The sequence below is a fragment of the Leptodactylus fuscus genome, chromosome 3 (genome assembly GCF_031893055.1).
Source record: "Leptodactylus fuscus isolate aLepFus1 chromosome 3, aLepFus1.hap2, whole genome shotgun sequence".
In the NCBI taxonomy this organism is placed as follows: domain Eukaryota; kingdom Metazoa; phylum Chordata; class Amphibia; order Anura; family Leptodactylidae; genus Leptodactylus; species Leptodactylus fuscus.
In genome coordinates, this window is record NC_134267.1 from 241,075,059 (window position 1) to 241,082,338 (window position 7,280).

Below are 7,280 nucleotides of genomic sequence, written 5' to 3' on the forward strand. Positions count from 1 at the left end.
CAGTAGTTATAAAGACTATAATGGGGTCCGTGCGCTTTAACTGCACAGCGCTCCTCCTAAACACTCTCCTCCTGCTACTCGTGGACTTGGTGACTCTCCTTTAGTCAAATAGTGGTTTCCCTTGAAACGAGCATTTTTCCCCATAGACTATAATGGGATTCGATATTCGATCGAGTAGTCCAATATTGAGGCTCTACTCGAAACGAATCTCGAATATTTCACTGTTCGCTCATCTCTAACGGTGACCAATAGCTACTGCTCACAAATAAGATCTATCTATTGGTCTAGATGGCATTTGGGTTCACACAGTGCCCTATGAAAACATTCAACCTCACAAAGTAGAGGGATAGTGTACCTGCCCATAGCAAAAAGCAACACAAAGAAAATATTCCTGGTTATTTGTCATTCTAATTGATAGAAAATAAAATCTTTTTATAATTTCAGATCTACCAATTAAGTACAAAAAATAATATCATTAAAAATAAGTGGTGCACAGACTAATCTCCGGGGTCGAGACTCCCACAGGTAACATGGCTTATAAAGGTGACATAGCAAGCGCAGGGGAAATAGCCGAGCACGAAATAACAAGGCACGGCCTGCCGGAGATTTAGTAAAACCTTCACCTACAGAAATAAATGGTAATTGTTAGTCGAAAGGGAAATATTCTCACCACTGCTTTGGTTTCATTGTCCAAAAGTTCTGAGTTTTTGGCTTCTTTACATGGTCCATTCTAAATATCGAGTACAAGGCGCGGGTAATAATTTACCGATTGTTTCTGCAGCTGTTTTTTCTTTTACATTTTTGTTTTTCACTCTCTGACTTCCAAATTTCTTATTTTTTTGATGTCCATAGCGCAGGGTGAGGGTTTATCTTTTGGAAGGGCAAGTGGTCTCATTTCATATGTTCTACAATGTAGTCGGGAGCTGGAAAATAACTCCAAATCGGGTGTCATTCAAAAAAAGGAAAACTTCAGTTGCATTTTCTTATGGGTTTTACTTTACAGGTCGGTACGGTCACGGCTATTATGTTTTAATTTTTTTTACAAAAATCCCAAACTATGAAAAATAAAAGTTGTTTTCTAACACATATTTTTTTTCTGTGTTTTTTGTGGGGAAAGATGTAGTTTGTATGTATTTACACTATTTTGGGGACTGTAGGACAGTTTTCATCACTTCTCATTCATTTGTTCTTGTGAAATTGCAAAAAAAATTGTGATTTGACTTTTTCATTTTTTTTTTCTGCTATAGTGTTCACCTTATGGGAGAAATATTTTTCCAATTTGGCCATTTTTAGACTCAGAGATAACTAACATCTTTGTGTTTGTTTTTGACAATTTCAGCCCGGTTTGTAGCGATATTCAGCTGCTTTACTTATTTCTTTGAAACATCTTTATTAAGTTATTTGTCAGGATGTTCCTTGGAAATCTTTACCCTTATCTTATATTTTCTGGACATCAATGTTTTGTGACTTGTGTAAATCTCAATAATTAATAACTGTTAACTCTTTTGATAAAATCCTGTATTTCTTGGCGTAACCATCTTCACCTTCTTAATTTCTGACCTTAAATTTATCTTACTTAGACAACTTGGCCTTATTTGAAATCTTCTCTATTTGTAGATGGTTTTCTGGTTCTTTCCAACCATTTGGCAAAATTTTTGAATTTCTTTTGACTTTTTTTCTATACCCCTCAAAAAAGTTCTTTTGCTCTTTGATTTGTCACTGCACATTTCACCAACAAAGAGAGAACCAAACTATAAATCTGGGGTGTACAGTATATAAGATGGGGTTCTACGTGATCTTAAAGGCATCCAATAATCTGTACCTGAACGGCTGTACCTGAGTGGGCTTTACGAGATTACAGAAATGGTAAAACTGTGAATTTTTTTTACATCCACACAGTTTGGTTACCGCTAACATTCAAGACCCTGCTTGTCCATGGTCACAATTTTTCAGGAAAATGAGAGACAATTATTAATTTATTTAATTACGTCTTATCTTTGTAGACTATTTGAACAAAATTACTTGTCCAAATATATAAAAAAAAAATTAAAAAAATTGTGAATTGGAAAAATGCCATCAAGGTAAAAACTTGATGGTTTGCATATTATTAACGTTACCATTGTTATGTATTTCCTTACCTTAAGGACCTTATACCGTAAGATGGAGCGTGGAATGAAACATCCATTAAAGAATATATCAGGTTTGGTTTTTCACAGAATTTGTCTCTCATTTTTTCTTTGTTTTTAATCATTTATACATTGACTATTTTTGAAATTTTTCCATTTTTCTCAGTTATTGTCAGTCACTTCACTTATTGTAGATTCCCATACCAAAGGGGCTTTCGGTAACAAAATACAACTTTGTAAAATGGAACCGAGAAACCAAACAATCATTAAAGAATTTATCCTGATTGGCTTTTCCCAGAATTGGTGGATTTGTATCTCACTGTTTTCTACATTTTTTATCATTTACACATTGACTATTTTTGAAAACGGTTTCCTGATTGTCACGGTGATCGTCAGTCCTAAGTTACACACCCCTATGTATTATTTTCTTGGTAACTTGTCTTTTCTGGATTTGTGCGTCTCCTCCTGCGCTCTTCCAAAGTTACTGATCGACGTGTTATCCGAAAAAAGAAGAATTTCGGTCATCGGCTGTTTGATACAGATGAACATTCTTCTGCTTCTAGGAGGCATTGAGTGTATATTACTGGCGGTGATGGCCTATGACCGGTATATCGCCATATGCTTCCCCTTATATTACACCGTCATTATGAGTTGGAGGGTCTGTAGACATATCACAGTCATCATGTGGGGGGCAAGTTTCCTGTTTTCGGTTGCTCCCACTATAATAAAACCTTTCGTGTTCTGCAATGAGTACCGGCTAAATCACTTTTTGTGTGAAATTCTGGCCATTATAGAGCTGGCCTGCGGGGATATATCATTTTATAAGATTAGTATAGTAGTTGTCGGCTTATTTACGTTGTTAGTATCGCCTGTATTTATTATGGTGTCTTATATTTGTATCATTTTCTCCATATTAAAAATTCATTCTTCCGGGGGTAGATATAAAGCCTTCTCCACCTGCGCCTCCCACCTCATTGTGGTCTTTATGTTCTTTGGGGCAGGGTTCGCCATGTACATGGGACAGGCAAGTTTCTCCGCTTATCTGAAATACATTTCTCTGAATTATACGGTTTTTACGCCTGCGCTTAACCCTTTGATCTACTGCCTGAGAAATAATGAAGTGAAAGAAGGCATTTGGAAAATTTTAACCAAATATTCAGTGGCACAATCGTTTTGATCATGAAACCGTTCTTCATCATATTACTGTAGGCCATTTGTTACGCCTTTTTGTATGTATAAGCATTGAGACTCTTTTTGTCATATTAAACTCCCTGTAACAAATTCTGTTTTGTCTTCTTCCACAAGTCCAGGTGCTAAACCTGGTGCACATAAGGCTGCCTGTCCAGCTTACAGAGCATTATAGTATCTGAAGAGGACCTTTCACCATCTCCACTAACCTGACCACTTTCTACCCATAAATAGAGGCCACTTCACTGACTGCGAACAATTTCATATGAATTCACTATTGTGTTCCTGCAGATCATTAAAACGCAAACGAAATCTGAAAAATATGTTCTAACCTTTTCTTCCTTTAACCCCTTCCTGCCACAGGCATTTTTTAATTTTCATTTTTGACTCCCTGCCTTCCAAACCTCATAACCAGAGACAAAACTACTGAGGTAGCCTTGGTAGCGGCGACACTACAGGTCCCGGCGGCAGCCGCTACTACTGCAGTTTTTTTGTTTTTTTTTAATAGGCCTCCAGTAGGTAACGGGCCTTATTTATTGCAGAGCCAGATGCCATGGGTTGCTGCCTAAAGATGGAAGCAGCAGCACCCGGCATTTTGCAGAGGAGCTGCTTCCTTCAAAGTCCATCTTTTAACAGTAATGAAGCCAGCAATTGGTGGCTTCACTAGTGTACCCAAGCAGGGGCTGTCTGCTCTCCAGGCCCCTGCCTCCCAGCATTTGCATAATGACGCGGACAGGAGAAACTTCTATCTCATGTCCGCTGTCCCCAAACCCTGATACCTTCTGCTAGGGTCTAACATAGTGGGCTAAAGGACCTTTGATGAGTCTCATGACATCATCAAAGGTCCTTTAGCCTACTAAGATATTATCAGACTTTTGTGTGGGCTAAGCTATTCCGGATTGGGTTGCAGGCTGCCTATGAGCAAGAGGGGGAAAGGGGGGTGCAGACTGTGAGCAAGAGCAGGGAATGTGGGTGCAGACTGTGAGCAAGAGCAGGGAATGGGGGGGCAGACTGTGAACAAGAGGAGTACATGGGTGTGCAGGCTGTGCATGAGAAAGAAGTGGGGAATGGGTGGTGTAGGCTGTGGGTGAGCAAGAGTGTGGTGGAATGGGGTTCCCCCTCCACATCACCCTGTTGCTCTCACACAGCTTGCACCCCCATTCCCTCCTCTTGCTCGCACACAGCTTGCACCCCCATTTCCCCCTCTTGCTCATACATACTGTGTACCTCACGTCACGCTTTGGTTCACATACAGCCTGCATGCCCATGCCCTAGCTAAGGCAGGTTACTGCCAAACTAATATTTGCACTGACGTGCACAAATCTGAATTAAGGCTAAGGCACGGGGCAAAAAAACCTGCCTCCTTAAATAGAGGGTGGGTGGGTCTAAACAGCAAGCCCAGGTGCCCACGCCAGGTGCTGATAGGTTAGCACTAGAGATAAGCGAACAGTAAAATATTCGATGTTCGTTATTCGTTCTGAATAGCATCTCAATATTCGACTATTCGAACGAATATCGAACCCCATTATAGTCTATAGTCTATAGTCTAAAATGCTTCATTTCAGGGGATCCCACCATTCGACTCAGGAGGGGTCACCAAGTCCACTATGACACCCCAGCAAATGATGTCAACACCTCTGCAATGCAACTGGGACAGCAGGGGAGCATGTCTGGGGGCATCTAACACACCAAAGACCCTCTATTACCCCACTATCACAGCCTAACAACTACACACTTTCCACATTCAAAAAAAACCTCTATCACAGTGGGAAAATACCTGGAAACCTTCTTTACTCCCCAAATGGACGGACACAAACCCCAATTTAAGCTCCACAAACAGTAACAACCACCCCTTTATATCACGTTGCCCATGACAACCATAGATGGAATAGGCAATGGGAAATCCAACAGTACCCACCCTGAACTGTCATTGTGGATGTGTGTGATGCGGTGAGACCTTCCAAAATTCACTTTTCTAGCCCTTAACATGAGCCCTTCCAAATTAAGTTATAGGCCCTTAAGCTGAGCTCCCAGCAGAGATTGGGGCCCTTCAGGTGACTTCAGCCTCTACCTGCAGAGTTTTAGGCCCTTTAACTTAGTTCAGCCTTGTACCAGCAGAGATTTGTTGGCCCTTTGGGTGAGTTGAGCCTTTAAAAAGCAGTGCTTTTGGCCCTTGGCATGAGCAGAGCCTCGCACCAGCAGTGTTTTTGGCCCTTGGAGTGAGTGGAGCCTTTAAACTACAGTGCTTTTGGCCCTTGGCATGAGAAGAGCCTTTAAAAAGCAGTGCTTTTGGCACTTGGAGTGAGTAGAGCCTTGCACCAGCAGTGTTTTTGGCCCTTGGAGTGAGTGGAGCCTTTAAACTACAGTGCTTTTGGCCCTTGGCATGAGAAGAGCCTTTAAAAAGCAGTGCTTTTAGCACTTGGAGTGAGTAGAGCCTTGCACCAGCACTGTTTTTGGCCCTTGGAGTGAGTGGAGCCTTTAAACTACAGTGTTTTTTGCCCTTGGCATGAGTAGAGCCTTCAGAAAGCAGAGTTTTTGGCCCTTGGAGTGAGTAGAGCCTTTAAACTACAGTGCTTTTGGCCCTTGGAGTGAGTAGAGTCTTTAAAATACAGTGTTTTTGGCCCTTGGCATGAGTAGAGCCTCACACCAGCAGTGCTTTTGGCCCTTGGAGTGGGTACAGCCTTTAAACTACAGTGCTTTTGGCCCTTGGGGTGAGTAGAGCCTTTAAAATACAGTGCTTTTGGCCCTTGGAGTGAGTGGAGCCTTTAGAAAGCAGTGCTTTTGGCCCTTGGCATGAATAGAGCCTCGCACCAGCAGAGCTTTTGGCCCTTGGAGTGGGTACAGCCTTTAAAAAGCAATGTTTTTGGCCCTTGGAGTGAGTGGAGCCTTTAGAAAGCAGTGTTTTATGCCCTTTTGGTGACTAGAGCCATGCAGCAGCAGTGTTTCATTTTCTAGCCCTTGGGGTGAGCCCTAAAACATTAATTTTCACGCCCTTGCGGCCACTATGGGGTACAATACTGTGTGCAGGGGCCACTATGGGACATAATACTGTGTGCAGGGGCCACTATGGGACATAATACTGTGTGCAGGGGCCACTATGGGACATAATAATGTGTGCATGGGCCACTATGGGGCATAATACTGTGTGCAGGGGCCACTATGGGACATAATACTGTGTGCAGGGGCCACTATGGGACATAATACTGTGTGCAGGGGCCACTATGGGGGATAATACTGTGCGGAGGGGCCACTGAGGGACATAATACTGTGTGCAGGGGCCACTATGGGACATAATACTGTCTGCAGGGGCCACTATGGGACATAATACTGTGTGCAGGGGCCACTATGGGACATAATACTGTGTGCAGGGGACACTATTGGGGATAATACTGTGTGAAAGGGGCCACTATGGGCCATAATAGAGCACACAGGAATGTGGTGGCAGGTTGGTTGGTTGAGGTCTTCTGTGTCGGTCAGGAAGAGGGGGGGCCATGTCAAAAGTTCGCCACGCCCCGTCATTCCTAGTTACGCCACTGGTTATAAGAGAGCCCACCCATCTCTTCCCTCAGTGAGAATCAGTAACAGGATTTCTGGTACTATCCAACAAATAAGATCTTACATGTTCATTGATCTATATGGTGCCCGTTTGTCAGATTAAAGAGGCTTTGTGTGTACTCATGGACAAAAACAACAAAAAGAAAATTCGTGTTCAATAAAGGGACCTTTACACAATACTGCAGGTTATTTGAAATTCTATTTGAAATTGATATGAATTAAAGTTTTTTTTTGATATTTTACACATGGGAAATATTTCATATCTAACAATTATGTACAAAAAATAATGTCATTAAAAATAATTGTCGCCCTCACTAATCTCTGGGGCCGAGTGTTAAAGACGTATAAAGGAGGCTTAGTGAGAAAGAAGACGCCAAGCACAACGTACCTGCTGCCGGTGCGATTCATCAA